General features: G+C 38.3%; 1 protein-coding gene across 8 annotated transcripts in view; it reads right to left on the reverse strand.

The window, feature by feature from the left end:
• The window catches only part of afdna (afadin, adherens junction formation factor a), a gene marked incomplete at its 3' end in the record, with an annotated part of 115,343 nt that overhangs the window by 60,384 nt on the left and 36,855 nt on the right, over positions 1–18,104 (reverse strand). The window lies entirely within an intron of this gene.

Here is an 18,104-nt window from a genome sequence, read left to right on the forward strand (position 1 = left end):
TGTATAATAGAGGAGCAGGCTATCAGCTTACACTAATATTGTCTGATTATACCACAGCAATATGAGCATCAAGAGTGTTTTACACTCATCTCGATGAGCTGTGACACCACACCACGGATACACAACTCAATCACATTGTACGCTGTCGTTCCTGGACACACCCGAACACACGCCTGCTTGTGTGCCACAGTGTCTTACAGATGAGATTTCTGGACCCTCAGGGTCATGGTCATGAAGTTATATTTAGCAAAAACAACAACAAAAAACTATGTATTCAAATTATCCAGCACAGAAATGAAAGCTATTACATTTGTGTGAACAGACACGCCCCAGTCAAATTTTAACTATAATGATGCCATACAATCAAATGCATCTATTCTATACCATAAAGGAAAAGTAGATAAAAATGGCATGAAATAGCAGTTGCAATGCATTGAAATCCTATTATATGACACATTTCTTAGTTAAAACAGCAGGAACTTCATAGGATTCATAAGGATTTGATTTGAGGTTGCTGCACCTTTTGGAATGAATTTCCCTGACTTTTTCAAGATCTTTCCAAAAGATTTGAATATATATAATATATATAAATTAATTAAACATATGATATATATACATTTTATTTTATTTTTATATGTTCTTCAACAGCCACTTTAGAAAAAAGGTGCCTTGATGTCTCAAAGCCCCCAATAAGCAAGGAAAAATGACTCCTATGCAGTGGAGGGAAACAAAGGAAACAAAGGCTCATAAATACACAAAACACAGATAAGGGAAAACATTTTGGGATTCTAATTCCTGAAACGTGAATGTGTGTGCGAGAGGTGTGTCTTCAAACATCAAGAGAACAAACACCATGGCAACCAGAACAATGAATGTCAGGAGAGTCACCATGTGTTTCCTCAAAACACAAAGGGTTATTTCCTGTCAGGCCTAGTGTGTACACCAAACTTCAGCTGGTTTGATTACATCTGTAACAAGAAATAATCAACTAGCATTACAGTGAATTTACCAGTTATGGGCCATTGCTAGACACAATCACGATAAAATAAAAGGATTTTTCTTAAAATAAAATAACAATTATACATCACTTCATTTCTTAATCACAATTTTTTCAGATTTAGAACCAGAACGGTTCAGTTAATCATGCTGGATTGTACTAGACTTCATAGAGTTCAATTATCTAGCACACACAGACACAAGAAGACAGCAGAACACACTCTTCGGCTTCACACAAGAATGTCTTTGAAGCATGGTAAGAGGGTTTGCTGATGAAAAGGAGACACATGAGAGCTACGGCTGACTGTTTGCCCCCCGTCGTCCCACCTTCGACCTTGGAACTCTAAACCCTGCTGGAGAAAACTCATCCCAGCTTTATCATCATGCGTACAGAGGGACGCACAGTCTGAAGCCCTGCACTGTGCCGAGGAGCTCATAAATCAGTTATGGGGCGAGTAGCAACCTTTCATCTCTTATCCATTTGAATTTAAGGAATTCTGAAGTCGAGTCAAAGCTTCCATCCAGGCGGCTATCATCAGGCTTGTCTGCTGAGGACCATAAATATGTCAACAGTCACCGCTTTCAGCATATGGAAAAACACGTGTGGAGCAACTGGAAAAATATCAGAGGTGGAATTTGAAAAATTCCAAAAACCTTGACGATACCTGATCCATTCAGGGAAGCTGGGTCCCTCAGTGGTGGTTAACCTCCAGTTTTTCACGCATTACTTTTTTCCAGAGGTGGAAACTGCACATTTGATAAAAAAAAAACAAAAAAAAACGCTCTATGCATTGAAAGATCCTTTCACGCACAGTCCAAAAAAAAAAAAGTGGCCTTTTTCAGAAGTGGCTGACATAAGAAATGGTGAAATTATACCAGCAGGGGGCGACGACTGGTTATTACAGCCTTCATGCAAATCACCAGGCAGTTTAACAACAACAAGCTTATGAGCTCATAGGTCTATCTCGAAGTGGAGAAAAAGCATAATAAAACATGTCAGTGGAGAATTTCGGTCAAGCTTGTGGCGACCCGACCTGACGATCACTCCCAGGATAACCCAAAACACATGGGGACTGCAGCCACCTCCCAATTCACACACCAGAGAGCATTTTAAAAGCATTTATCTTCCCTGAAAGTGGCGTTTAGTGACAACGACACAAGATTTTGTATTTTCAGATTTAAAAAATATGTGTGATATGCATTAAAATGCGGTTTCTATGATGTTCTGAGTGGTTTCTAACTTGTTATATTTACATGTGGCAGATGCTATAATTATTTATCAGTTTATGCATTCCCTAGGAATCAAAAACATGATTTTTGGCATTGTTAGTTTAATTCTACACGGCTTATCTGCACTAAAATACCTTGTTCAAATCAGCCTGTATAAGCAATAATAATAATAATAGTGATGCTTGCCTTCACCAGTAGGCTACAAAAAAAAAAAAAGGTTGTCATCAGAATGAAACAGTGGAGAATGCAAAAAGGCTAATCTGCTCACCACACCGTGTATGACTAAACATTTCCATGTACCAGACTGACAGTTCTGACCATTGAGATAGGACTGAGTCAACAACTTCAGCCTGCATCCATCTGCAACGTCTACATACAAGAATAGCCCTAAAGACCACAGGGTCAGTGTTCATCTCTGCTCGAGCGCAATTAGCATACTAATAGCCCAGCTCTGCTCGGTTCTTGTCTCCTGCCTATCAATCTCCATAAAGAGAAACAAAAACTAATCACTTGCAACACCAGCAGGCCTCGGTCGGCTGCTGTAGTGATCAGTTTAAAGGGATAGTTCACCCAAAAATGAAAATTCTGTCATCATTTACTCACCCTCATGTTGAGTTTCTTTCTTCTGCTGAACACAAAAGATGATATTTTGATTTGAAGAATGTTGGTAACCAAAAGGGACCCCATTACCCAAGTCAACTCTCTGGTTACCAACATTCTTCAAAATATCTTGTTTTGTGTTCAGCACAAGAAAGAAATTCATAGAGGATTTAGAACAACTTGAGGGTGAGTAAATTATGACAGAATTTTCATTCTTGGGTGAACTATCCTCCTAACATCTGCTCTGCCAGAACTACCTCAATGAGTTAAAAATACTCCTATCATTGAAAACAATATTTTTCTTGCTCTTTTGAAACAAAAGTAGGGATGCACAATATATCAGGACCATATCACTGACCGTTTGCTCAATGTTGGTATTTAAATGTTGATGCTTAATGCATTATTTTGCATTATTGCCTGCTTTATTTTCAGACTTTAGACAACTTTTGCTGTCATTTAGCACTAACTTAAAACTATACCATAATCTTGCACTATCCCTTTTATCACTTTAAGAGCACCATTTCTGGAAAAGCAGTCCCTCATTGATTATAGGAACTACTTCATCTCAACTATTCAACTTTCTCATTACATCATCTTAAAGGCATAGTATTAAATAATATCAACATCCATATTTCATACAGTACATTATAATGCTGTGATAGCTAAACAGACTTTAGCATCACAAAATTGATTTGACTTTTTTTATTGATATTTTTAACAAAGTAGTATTAATCTTGGCCATAATAAAAATATAATTTTTATCTAAAATTAAAAATTGTCACTTCACGTCATAATTAACATATATATTTATTGAACATATTTTATTTAAAAATTAGAAAATAAATGAAAAATAAAAAAATATTATTAGTAAAAAATGAAAGAAAGACCTAATTTAATAAAAGTCTTAACAACTAACAAATGAACTTAAGGCCACCCATTATTATTAACTTTTCCTGCCCAGACGGACGACAGTGTGATCCATTTCTGCCAAACACAACAGAGGTCACTTACATATATATGTATTAAATGTACAGTAGCAAAAACAGGCTGTTTAATTCTAAGGTTCTGAACGAGGGTCAAAAATAGTCATCTCAATCTCGCAAAGTTTAATGGTGCAAGAAAGCTTGATTAGCATTATAAGTAGACTTCAAAGAAAAATATAAAAATGTTACAACCGGATACAATATGTCCCCTTTAAATGTTCAGATAATTAAAACCTAGTAAAGTACTAGAGAGGTCAGTGGGGCCATATTAAGTTGGTTTAAAAATGCAGTTAAGCAGAGAAAGCACATTCCTGCGTACGCACCTTTCACCTCTGACAGAGGCTGATCCCAGGGGAAATCAATGTGTTCAACAGGTCTCTGACCTGGATTAATGCAGTGGTGTGTTCAGAGGGGCAGCGTTAACCCCACGTCAGCAGGACACAGAGACAGACCACACCATTAACCCAGACGAGCGTTTCGCTGATTTTACCCCCCATAGAAAAAATGTCTGGGCCTGCAGAACAAACTATTGAAATAATGTAGTAACAGAGTGCCAAGGTCACTAAATTCAAACTTTTGCTCTTTAACAAAAGAAAATTAGAGTTAAAAAGGAAGCAGCTGCTTTAGCTGTCCTAAATCAGATAAGGAAAGACCAAAGCAGAAGTTGAACATCTAATTACATCTGAGTTTACAGAAGACAGGCAGCAAAACACTACGTAAACAAGACTCTAAAGCCTTATAAACACACATACTGTACAGAGAGAGAGAGAGAGAGAGAGAGAGAGAGAGAGGAATGACAGAGAGAGATGGTGAGTGAGATAAGCTAAAGAATGTCAACCCAATATGAGTGAACAGGAAGAGGAAAAACGGGACCGCAGAGAGAGAGAGAGAGAGAGAGAGAGAGAGAGAGAGAGAGAGAGAGAGAGAGAGAGAGAGAGAGAGAGAGAGAGAGAGAGAGAGAGAGAGAGAGAGAGAGAGAGAGAGAGAGAGAGAGAGAGAGAGAGAGCAGGTTTGTCCTCTTCCTTCTCTGACTCCTTTAGTTCTGTCTCTGAGGGAACGAGAGCTGTTCAATGTCATCTCACACCCCATTTTATTTCAAAATCTGCGAGGTGACATTTCAGGCAAAGGCGGTTTCATGTTTAGCGTTGGCAATTGTTCTATGCAACACAAGTCACAGGAAGGGCGGCGCAAGGATGGACAACGAACATGCTTCTGTATAAATCAACAGAGCGGTGTATACATTTTTTTTTTTTTATTGCGAAATAATATTAAATTAAATAATTTTAGCAAAATAAAATACATTTTATCTAAAATAAAATAAAGAAATTGTTTGGCTAACATTAAAATAATATATACAATCTCAATTCAAAAATGGCTGTCGTTTCAAGGGGTATATTTAAGAATATTCATGTATTAAACGCGTTTTCATTGCCGATGTGTGAACAGCTTGTGATGAAACATAAAAAACAAGCCTTTCCCTGACTTCCTATGTTGTCTATAAAATACTATAGACGGATCTTTACTTAAACGACTTAAGGATTAATTCAAACTATAGCCTTACATAGCCAGATTTATATAGTCTATAGTCTCAAATTATCATAACAGTATCATTTTAATGACCTCATCTGTCAACATGTTGCCGGTGAATTGCAGAGCTCATGCAAACGTGCATATCGCCATGATCAAATGCTTTCTTGTCATTTTTGTTGTGTGTCATTTTGTTATCGAGAGGAAAGCGTGCAGCACACATTTACACATCGCTCTCAGCGCGTGGACGGCAGTGTGATGTTTGTTAAAAGTATAAATCGCTGCAAAAGTATCTTTAGTCTAAGAGAAGAACGAAAAGGAACCTTGCCGTGAGTGTATCGGGGCCTTGAATCATGTTCAGTCTCTTGTATGTTATGTGTGCATGAGCAATAAGCTGCTGGTTGCAGTTCACTTAACAGCCACTGGTGTTGCTAATAACAAGGGTTTCTGAATTCTACATATCGCCCCTGTAAGTTACTTTTTATTCTAGTCAAACAAAGACAGAATGTGTGATTTGGACAAAGAAGCCTCAACTTAGTTTATCAGTGACATCTCCACCCACATTCATCTCCCGATTAGTCATTTCTATCTATGAAACTATTACAACACTGTTTCTGGTATAGTGATTCACACACACCCATAATGCTTCATTCAGCGTGGTGGATGTAGTAACCGGTTTACTCCACAGAGGCCGGGTGAGGGTTTATTCACAAGTCTCTGACAGAGTTGTCAGATAAACAATGAGCCATGGATGAGGTAAGCGTGTGGAAATGCAAAACATGTGACATCATAGGAGGATAAACGCCACAGGACCACAGCCCGAAGCGACAGATCTATAATCACAGGTTTAAAAGTAAGTGTGTGTGCTTTTTAAAACATAACATTTCTAGAGGAAATTAACCCAGTAAAGCTACTATTTTTCTTAATATGCAAGAAACCAGCATCACCCGAGCCTACAAACTATTAGGGAAGCACAGATTTAGAGATACAGATTTTACTTTGTAAAATTAGTCATTGAAATGAATGTAAAGCAAAAAAAGCCTGTATTCTGGCATAGAAAATGTATATAGACTAATAAAAAAAATTAAAAAAATTCCTGATATTAGCTGCTTCCAACTTCCCAAATAATGATAATTGATTATGTATACACATATATACACATACATGTAGACATTTAGCAAAATGTCTGAACTAATAATCATGATAAACATTAACCAAAGGCAAATGCAAAGGCTAACAACACAAAATGAGGACGACGAAGTGGACACATCTGTTCCATCTGACATCAGACCAGCACTGTTCAGTTCTCCGAGGAGCCCTAAACGAATGTGACAGAGAGCTGAGAGCAGGGAACAGAAAGATGCTGCTTTGAGAGCAGCCATATATTAAAAACGGACAGAGAATGGGAACAGAGGGTAGAGAAGAGAGGCTGGAACAGTTGGTGTGTGAAGTCGGGTCATGGAGAGTGAGAGGACTTCTGTTACTTTCATGTTTTAACCGACACTACTTGTGTGTTATCATTCTCCAAAGCCCTGAGCCTGTGGGACTGTCCTGATTAACACTAAACTCTGAGTGAACTTCCCTTTTTACACACAGCTCTAACTAAGACGCCACATTCTAAGACTCAAAGAATCTTCCATATTCTAAAGATAAAAAGATAATGATCGACTAGTTAAAAAAAAATTGTGTGCATTTGGATGGGGGATTATCTTTTTACGGATGACTTCACCTTTAAAACTAAAGGAAATAAGTAATTTTCTGTGTCCCGCACACAGTCGTGTCTGCACAGCTTTTTAAGTATAGTCAACCGGTGATGAGCGCAGACCAAAAACAATGGAGAATTATATGCTTTCTTTGTTTACCGTTCTTGGCACATCGTGTTGTTTTGTATTGCTCTTGCCACACTCTTCTTCTACTAATGCACGTAGTGGACTCTTCGGTCTCAAAAGATTGGTCTGCACGCGGACAGTGTGCACAGACCATCCTGATGACGAAGATAACGTCTAGGGCTGCACGATACTGAAGAAAAATGCGATATGCGATAACTAATTAATGCGAAATTCGATATGCGATACGATAATGCTTAAAGTGTGTAAAATAAACTTAAAGGAGCCGTATGTAAGATTGTGGCCAAAACTGGTACTGCAATCACTTTCAATTTACTGTAGAGCGGTGTTTAGGATTCTAGGTTATCCTACATTAGGTTTATTTAACAACAGAAACTGAATCAAATGTAAAAATAAAACACTGCTTAGTTTTCTCTGTATGAATTAAATATATACACTGATTCTTATTAAAGCTACAAAAGTTATTCAGCCAAGAGCAGTGAGTGATTTTGTCTTTGTCTCTTGTTCATGACCCAGATTATTGCAAGCTGTTGCGATATGCATATCGCGATATATACATTTGTGATATTTCGATAATTTCGATATATTGTGCAGCCCTAATAACGTCCCACTGACAGAGCGAGGAACATGTAGGGCCGAAGTACTTTGGGCTTGAGGCTTTTGGGTGCAATCTAGTTAGTAATGGGAATTTGTAATATATAGGTGACTATATTGGCATCAGGCAATATTATTACTTTTTTATCATTATCATCAGTCTGAATCGACAGAATTCAAACAATATTCAGTTTATAATTCCCATTTACAAAGCTATTAAACAGTTTTGATCTTTTCTATAACTGATTAAAAATGTGTTCATGTATCAAAGCATAAATTCAAGATAAATTAAAGCTGCAAGCAGCGATGAAAGGGCCCTCGCACCCGTGCCATCGTCACTCGTTGGCTTTAGGAAGACAGAGCATGGTTGGGCAATGTGCATTTAAGGAGGTATACAGTATATAGTAGTTGCTAGCATGTTTAGTATGTTTTTAGCATGCTTAGTACACAATAGGTATGTAGTTAGTACTGCATTACTGTGTTAACCAGTTCAGTTTCTGTTGGCAGTAGGTGGGGTTATATATCTGAATATTGCTTTGTAGATGTGTTCAGTGCAGGACTTTTATGAAGTATGTGAAGTTTGGGGCATATTGGATATTGTATGTTTGAGTTACAACAACTTCCTTTAGCATTTCTAACATGCTTTAGAACTTAGCTATGTGTTGCTAGCATGTTTTAACATGTTTCTAGAATGTTGTTAGCATGTTTAGCACTTGCTGGCACTTTTTTATATGTTATTAGGAATCCACAACAGTGTTTAACATGTCACTTCCTGTTGCCAGCAGGTGGCGCTTTGACTGTAACTGAATATGAGCATTGTCATGTGTTCAAGACAGAACGCTTATCAAAAGTGTGACGTTTGGCGCAGATTGGACATTGCCTTCTTGAGTAACAACAACATCCTGTTTCATTATATTAGCATGCTTTAGCACTTAGCTTAGTATTGCTAGCATGTTTTAACATGTTTCTAGCATGTTTAGAAGTCAATGGTATTTTTAACATGTTGCTAGAACGGCATTAACGTGTTAAACATGACACTTCCTGTTACCAGTAGGTGGCGCTATTACTATAACTGAATATTCTCATGTAGATGTGTTCAGGCCATGACTCTTATCAAACGTGTGAAGTTTGGGGCAGACTGGACATTCCGTGCCTGTGTTACAGCAAATTCCTATTTAATTGCAGTATTAGCATGCTTTAGCACTAAGCTAAGTGTTTGCTAGCATGTTTTGACATGTTTCTAGTATGTTGTTAGCATGTTTAGCACATGCTGGAACTTTTTTATATGTTATTAGGAGTCCACAACAGTGTTTAACATGTCACTTCCTGTTGCCAGCAGGTGGCGCTATGACTGTAACTGAATATGAGCATGGTCATGTGTTCAGGACAGAACGCTTATCAAAAGTGTGAAGTTTGGCGCAGATTGGACATTGCCTTCTTGAGTAACAACAACATCCTGTTTCATTGAATTAACATGCTTTAGCAGTTAGCTAAGTTTTGCTAGCATGTTTTAACATGTTTCTAGCATGTTTAGAAGTCAATGGCATTTTTAACATGTTGCTAGAACGGCATCAACGTGTTAAACATGACACTTCCTGTTACCAGTAGGTGGCGCTATTACTATAACTGAATATTCTCATGTAGATGTGTTCAGGCCATGACTCTTATCAAACGTGTGACGTTTGGGGCAGATTGGACATTCCGTGCCTGAGTTACAGCAAATTCCTATTTAATTGCAGTAATAGCATGCTTTAGCAATTAGCTAAGTGTTTGCTAGCATGTTTTAGCATGTGTCTAGTATGTTGTTAGCATGCTTAGCACTTGCTGGCACTTTTTTATATGTTATCAGGAGTTCACAACAGTGTTAAACATGTCACTTCCTGTTGCCAGCAGGTGGCGCTATGACTGTAACTGAATATGAGCATGGTCGTGTGTTCAGGACAGAACACTTATCAAACGTGTGAAGTTTGGGGCAGATTGGACATTCCATGCCTGAGTTTCAGCAACTTCCTGTTTCATGGCGAAACATCGAAATTTGTCAGGCCGCCGAGGACCCGCCCTTCGACGAAAACTCAAGATCTTCGCAATTTAACGTCGCAAAGGCCTTAAGATTACACTCACCAAATTTGAAGATGATCAGATTAAAACTGTAGGAGGAGTTCGTTAAAGTACGAGGCATGAAAATGGCAAAAACTGCACAAAAATCTGAGAGGAAGTTGAAAATGGCTGACTTCCTGTTGTGTTTAGGGCTACGCTCCAAGAGACTTTTTTGTAGGTATTAGGTCCTTACATGTATGTACCGAATTTCGTAAACGTACGTGGAACATAGCGGGAGGCGCACTCCGTTGAACTTTTATAGGTGGCGCTATCGAGCCATTTTGCCCCGCCCAATTCTGAAACCTATATCAGATGTAAATTTTCGCCAGTTCTGACGCGTGTGCAAAGTTTCGTGAGTTTTCGAGCATGTTTAGGCCCTCAAAAATGCGATTAAATGCGGAGAAGAATAATAATAATAATTAAAGCTGCAAGCAGCGATGAAAGGGCCCTCGCACCCGTGCCATCGTCACTCGTTGGCTTTAGGAAGACAGAGCATGGTTGGGCAATGTGCATTTAAGGAGGTATACAGTATATAGTAGTTGCTAGCATGTTTAGTATGTTTTTAGCATGCTTAGTACACAATAGGTATGTGGTTAGTACTGCATTACTGTGTTAACCAGTTCAGTTTCTGTTGGCAGTAGGTGGGGTTATATATCTGAATATTGCTTTGTAGATGTGTTCAGTGCAGGACTTTTATCAAGTATGTGAAGTTTGGGGCAGATTGGATATTGTATGTTTGAGTTACAGCAAATTCATATTTAATTGTAGTAATAGTATGGTTTAGTACTTATAGTGTTTACTAGTATGTTTTAGCATGTTTCTAGTATGTTGGTAGGATGTTAAGCACCTACTGGCATTTTTTTTTATATGTTATTAGGAGTCCACAACAGTGTTTAACATGTCACTTCCTGTTGCCAGCAGGTGGCGCATTGACTGTAACTGAATATGAGCATTGTCATGTGTTCAAGACAGAACGCTTATCAAAAGTGTGAAGTTTGGCGCAGATTGGACATTGCCTTCTTGAGTAACAACAACATCCTGTTTCATTATATTAGCATGCTTTAGCACTTAGCTTAGTATTGCTAGCATGTTTTAACATGTTTCTAGCATGTTTAGAAGTCAATGGTATTTTTAACATGTTGCTAGAACGGCATCAACGTGTTAAACATGACACTTCCTGTTACCAGTAGGTGGCACTATTACTATAACTGAATATTCTCATGTAGATGTGTTCAGGCCATGACTCTTATCAAACGTGTGAAGTTTGGGGCAGACTGGACATTCCGTGCCTGTGTTACAGCAAATTCCTATTTAATTGCAGTATTAGCATGCTTTAGCACTAAGCTAAGTGTTTGCTAGCATTTTTTAACATGTTTCTAGTATGTTGTTAGCATGTTTAGCACATGCTGGAACTTTTTTATATGTTATTAGGAGTCCACAACAGTGTTTAACATGTCACTTCCTGTTGCCAGCAGGTGGCGCTATGACTGTAACTGAATATGAGCATGGTCATGTGTTCAGGACAGAACGCTTATCAAAAGAGTGAAGTTTGGCGCAGATTGGACATTGCCTTCTTGAGTAACAACAACATCCTGTTTCATTGAATTAACATGCTTTAGCACTTAGCTAAGTTTTGCTAGCATGTTTTAACATGTTTCTAGCATGTTTAGAAGTCAATGGCATTTTTAACATGTTGCTAGAACGGCATCAACGTGTTAAACATGACACTTCCTGTTACCAGTAGGTGGCGCTATTACTATAACTGAATATTCTCATGTAGATGTGTTCAGGCCATGACTCTTATCAAACGTGTGACGTTTGGGGCAGACTGGACATTCCGTGCCTGTGTTTCAGCAAATTCCTATTTAATTGCAGTATTAGCATGCTTAAGCACTAAGCTAAGTGTTTGCTAGCATGTTTTAACATGTTTCTAGTATGTTGTTAGCATGTTTAGCACATGCTGGAACTTTTTTATATGTTATTAGGAGTCCACAACAGTGTTTAACATGTCACTTCCTGTTGCCAGCAGGTGGCGCTATGACTGTAACTGAATATGAGCATGGTCATGTGTCCAGGACAGAACGCTTATCAAAAGTGTGAAGTTTGGCGCAGATTGGACATTGCCTTCTTGAGTAACAACAACATCCTGTTTCATTGAATTAGCATGCTTTAGCACTTAGCTAAGTATTGCTAGCATGTTTTAACATGTTTCTAGCATGTTTAGAAGTCAATGGCATTTTTAACATGTTGCTAGAATGGCATCAACGTGTTAAACATGACACTTCCTGTTACCAGTAGGTGGCGCTATTACTATAACTGAATATTCTCATGTAGATGTGTTCAGGACAGAACGATTATCAAAAGTGTGAAGTTTGGGGCAGATTGGACATTCCATGCCTGAGTTACAGCAAATTCCTATTTAATTGCAAAAATAGCATGCTTTAGCACTTAGCTAAGAGTTTGCTAGCATGTTTTAGCATGCTTCTAGTATGTTGTTAGCATGTTTAGCACTTGCTGGCACTTTTTTATATGTTATTAGGAGTCCATAACAGTGTTAAACATGTCACTTCCTGTTGCCAGCAGGTGGCGCTATGACTATAACTGAATATGAGCATGGTCATGTGTTCAGGACAGAACGCTTATCAAACGTGTGAAGTTCGGGGCAGATTGGACATTCCATGCCTGAGTTACAGCAACTTCCTGTTTCATGGCGAAACATCGAAATTTGTCAGGCCGCCGAGGACCCGCCCTTCGACGAAAACTCAAGATCTTCGCAATTTAACGTCGCAAAGGCCTTAAGATTACACTCACCAAATTTGAAGATGATCAGATTAAAACTGTAGGAGGAGTTCGTTAAAGTACGAGGCATGAAAATGGCAAAAACTGCACAAAAATCTGAGAGGAAGTTCAAAATGGCTGACTTCCTGTTGTGTTTAGGGCTATGCTCCAAGAGACTTTTTTGTAGGTATTAGGTGATTACATGTATGTACCGAATTTCGTGCACGTACGTGGAACGTTGCGGGAGGCGCACTCCGTTGAACTTTTATAGGTGGCGCTATCGAGCCATTTTGCCCCGTCCAATTCTGAAACCTATATCAGATGTAAATTTTCGCCAGTTCTGACGCGTGTGCAAAGTTTTGTGAGTTTTCGAGCATGTTTAGGCCCTCAAAAATGCAATTAAATGCGGAGAAGAATAATAATAATAAACAGAGCAATTCCAAGAGGGTCCTCACACCATCGGTGCTCGGGCCCTAATAATAATAAACAGAGCAATTCCAAGAGGGTCCTCACACCATCGGTGCTCGGGCCCTAATGAAGAAAAAATATATATATTGGCCATGATATTGGTTATCAGTCCTAATAAACCTAATTATCAGACATCGGTATAGGTAAAAAGTTTAATATTGGTGCATCCCTAGTAAGCATTTCTCCATTCAGCTTCTGCCAGAGATAACAAAGCTTTATTGCCGACAAAGCAGTTGTAGGACCATAAAGATCTTTTTTTGCCATACATGAATATTCATTAAGACGTAAACACATACTAATATCCCTATACACAACAAAATGACAAGATTATTCAATAAAGCAATGTTAGATGCAGTATAAATGAGCCATGATGCCAAAGCCAAGTAGCTAGTTTAAAAATCACCCTGCGTTCAATGTTTTAGACCTTCAATTACAGACGCAGTAAAAGCACCAACCATTCTTGAGATTTTTAAACCTCACACTTTACAAGCTCCATCAATTCTTTATGCGTCCAAGCATCTTAAAGTAAAATGCTGAGCTAAACGAGACTATCCACTCGGTCCAGAGAGGACTGTAAATTTCTGATGGAATTAGACCATGTCCAGCTATAAACAGCCTGCTTGCATCCCAGAATAGAAACATATTTAAGCATCCTCATGGTTTGCCCTGCTGGCAGCTGGCAGATCTGGCCGTGAGCTCGTGGTGAAGATGCTGTTAACCCCCTGCGGTGGACGGGACGCTCACAGAACAGTGAACCGCTGATAACAACACCTCTTATATATCACCGTCCTGAGAGAGAAAGCTGAAAGAACTCTAGAAAACTTTAGTGAATTTTCACTTTAGGACCGCACGCAATCTCAATTAATCGAATTTGTAATCGCGATTACAATTACAGACGCCACAATTATGTAATCGTTTAAAAGCGCAAAAAAAAAAAAAAAAAAAGTTCACTTACATTATTCTGTCTGCTTAAAGGAGAAGTTCACTTTTAAAAAAACTTTTGCTGATAATTTACTCACCCCCATGTCATCCAAGATGTCCATGTCTTTCTTTCTTCAGTCGAAAAGAAATTAAGGTTTTTGATGAAAACATTCCAGGATTTTTTCACATATTATGGATTCCATTGGGACCCAAACGGTTCAAGGTCCAAATGACAGTTTCATTGCCGCTTCAAAGGGCTTTAAACGATACCAGACGATGAATAAGGGTCTTATCTAGCGAAACGATCGGTCATTTCAAAAATAAAATAAAAAGTTGACGTTTTATAAGCACAAATGTTCGGCTTGCTCTGTTCTGTGATGCGCGTTCGTGACGTCACGTAATACGCAATTACGTTGAAAAGGTCACGCTTGAAAAATTGAAGAAAATGTTCTTTTTGGCTTTTTAATATTAAAACACTCAGGATGCGCACACGAAATGGGCATTTTAAACGATAAACTGACACAAATACATTTGAAAATGTTTATATGGTCCTCCTTCCGCACATTTGTAAACACATCAAACTTGACCTTTTCAACGTAATTGCGTATTACGTGACGTCACGAACGCGCATCACAGAACAGAGCAAGGCGAACATTTGTGCTTATAAAACGTCAACTTTTTATTTTATTTTTGAAATGACCGATCGTTTCGCTAGATAAGACCCTTATTCATCGTCTGGTATCGTTTAAAGCCCTTTGAAGCGGCAATGAAACTGTCATTTGGACCTTGAACCGTTTGGGTCCCAATGGAATCCATAATATGTGGAAAAATCCTGGAATGTTTTCATCAAAAACCTTAATTTCTTTTCGACTGAAGAAAGAAAGACATGGACATCTTGGATGACATGGGGGTGAGTAAATTATCAGCAAAAGTTTTTTCAAAAGTGAACTTCTCCTTTAAGATGTGTTGTTTTTCTTTCTAAAGCTTATCTTAAGGGTTTCCCCCCCCCTTTTTTAATGGTTTGGTTTGGAATGGAATGGATATATATATATGAATATAACATTTGAGGCTTAATGCTATAGAAAACCCCCAAAAAAGTTTGAGGGAAGAGTGTTTTCAGCTTGTTTATTTTGATATAACAATATGGCATGCAGTGGCTTCAAACAATGGCATAAAGCTATTCAAAACATCATTCAATGTAAATTGTGATAATCGTAATTTATAAATCACAATTACAATTTCAAGGGAATAATCAACAATTATGATTTTTGTGATAATCGTGCAGCCCATATATATGTATAAAGAAAAGAAAAAGAAAAGACTGAAATATGCTGGATACATGTAAAATCCATATAGCTGATTATTAGGTTTTTAAGAACACTACAGAAGTGTTTTCCACCTAATTTCATTCACAGCAGTAGTGGGAAAAGAATTCATAAACAGGCCGGCAGAGCAGACTCCTGCTGATTGGACCAGCATTCCGGCGGGAAGGAAGACTAATCCTGATGCTGTCTGAGCTGCTGTTAGCAGGAGTGTGTATGTGTCTCCTGACACGCTCCAACGCACACACCAGTCACATGACCACTGACCAGTCTTCCATGGGGTCTCATGTTCTTTTGCGTTTATCCATGCAAACAAATAGGTCCATTCAAAACAATGACGGGTTTTAGGGTTGGAAGAGTGGGCAAATGTGTGGGTTATTTTGTTATTTTATATAATTATAAAAGGTTAGAACTTTTATATAATTACAAAAAGGATTTGTACTTCTGTAGTATGGCATAGAAAAAGACTACATATAAGATTATCTTGCGAATAGTGATCCTTTAAAATGATTATTATTGAATAATAATAATAATAATAATAATAATAATAATAATAAGCAAGAAATATTGCAAATTAATATTAATAATAATGAATAATCATTTCATTTGAATGCTACCGATCCCGACCTGAATTCTGACTTGTGATGCAGCGTGAATCATAATCACACTATTCGTTTGTTGGCCAGAGGAGAACTGGCACCCCGACTGAGTCTGGTTTATCCCAAAGGCTTTTTTCTTCTTCTCCATTCGGTCACCTGATGTGTTTGGGTTCCTTGCCACTGTCACTGCAGAACTGCTTTATAGATGAAATGAACTAATTTAATAATTGATGATCTTTACAACTGACCTGAATCAACACTGAACTGACTTCAGCTGAACAACAGCCGAAATGCATCATGCATCGTTATCACTGTAAAGCTGCTTTGAAACAATCCGTTTACTATAAAGCGCCATATAAATAAAGGTGCCTTGACTTGGATAATCCATAACAATTAATAATAATATAAGAAGAAGAAGAAGAAGAAGAAAATAAGAAAATAATGAGAGAAAGAAAACAAAATCCTACACAAAGCATTCTTACTCTTGATATCCCAGTGCATCATGTGACAAAATCAAATTTTGTGCAAGATAAAGCATGTTTTGTGTACTGGTCAATCCAACTAAGTGGTAATTAGTTTTGTTTCCTCAGGACATGAAAACGTTGGGCTAACTAACCAATTAATTTGGATAATCTCCGTAAAAAGCAAATCTCTTAATCTATCAAATCAGCCTGACTCAATAGCAGCCCCATGTCCTGACAGCACAGCAGAGACCACCTGTTCCTCCGTATATTAAAACACTCTAAGTGTGTATGTGTGTGTGTGTGTTTGTGTTAGCCTGGGCTAAAAACTCAGCTGCTAGAAAGACCAATATCACACTTTCTTGCAACAGAATAACACATCTGGGTCTCCATCTGTCACTCCAATCTCTGAAAACACATGGACGAGCACATACACACTGCCTAGGACCCCCCCACAATCTTCTAGATGCATGTGACCCGTTCACACGCACTGTTCTGGGGTCAGCGTAGAATATAACATGTGTGTGTGTGCCGTTTTCTATTAACAAAGGATTTAGAACAACCACATGACTAGTATGACAACACCACTACATGCAGATGAGGCCAGGCCAGCTTGGCCAATCAGCTCAGAGCTGCATGCTTGCTCAGCCAACAGGAAGACAGTATTTTTTTCCTTCACCTCATCCAGGTCTAGCTGTTTGAGAAGGGAGTGGCTTGGAGCCAAACACAGCCCTGTTAAATCTGATTAGCAGCTTGTTTGTGTAGCAGGATTAGGACCAAGCGTTCCTCGCGGTTCGGTTTAAAAGATCGAGGACGCGTGCGAGAATAAAGAGTTAACCGCGTTAATAATGCACGGTTGACCACACCCTTCCTCCATGATTTCCACACGGTAGTCTATTTAAAATCAGATGAAGGTAAGGCTGAGCTTATCCACCCATACAACAAGGGCAAACTGGCAAAAAAGTTTGGGAACAGACTATAGAAGGCATATTAAATTTGATGCAAATAAGGGATAGAAGAATGGTCACCAGGTTGTGGTGTACTTTAGTGCCAATCATTCAGTCGATAAAACTATTTAAAAAAATAAGTATAAAACTTCCAGTGAAATCTGGAAATTATGAGTTGTAAATATGAGTTGTGCAGGAACTTAACATAACATTTGTGACATACTTGACTGTATGTCTATCACTCGCTGCCTTGTTTTCCTTTGTGTCCATTTAAATTTGCTGTCTATTCTTACTAAGAAGGAAGGTGCGATGTTTGAGATGAAGTGCTTGATGAGAGATGCATCTTTAATGAGTGGACATTCACTACCAGACATCCATTTTTGGAAACAGGGCATCCCTTCCCCCCCAACGTCAAGAATCCAATAATGGCCTCGTGTTCTCTTGTTCAATAAAAACACAGTGCTTGCACAGCATTAACTAGGGCTGTCACTTTTTATTCGATATTCGATTATGCATTCGAACATGACGTGAAATATCCGAAATCGAACTATAAATAAACTATCCGGTTTTTAAAGTGCCATGTTTTGCAAATTTTTTACAGTCTATGATTAGACCGTTTGCTTTTTATTTTATTGTTTGCCATCTCATCCAGAGCAGGTGCTCTAAACGTATTGTAGAGTAGGCCCATGACCAAATCAAGCGAATAACAGCCAATAGCCAGCTTGTTTTGAAAA

The sequence above is a fragment of the Leuciscus leuciscus genome, assembly GCF_965113295.1.
Source record: "Leuciscus leuciscus genome assembly, chromosome: 19".
NCBI lineage: Eukaryota > Metazoa > Chordata > Actinopteri > Cypriniformes > Leuciscidae > Leuciscus > Leuciscus leuciscus.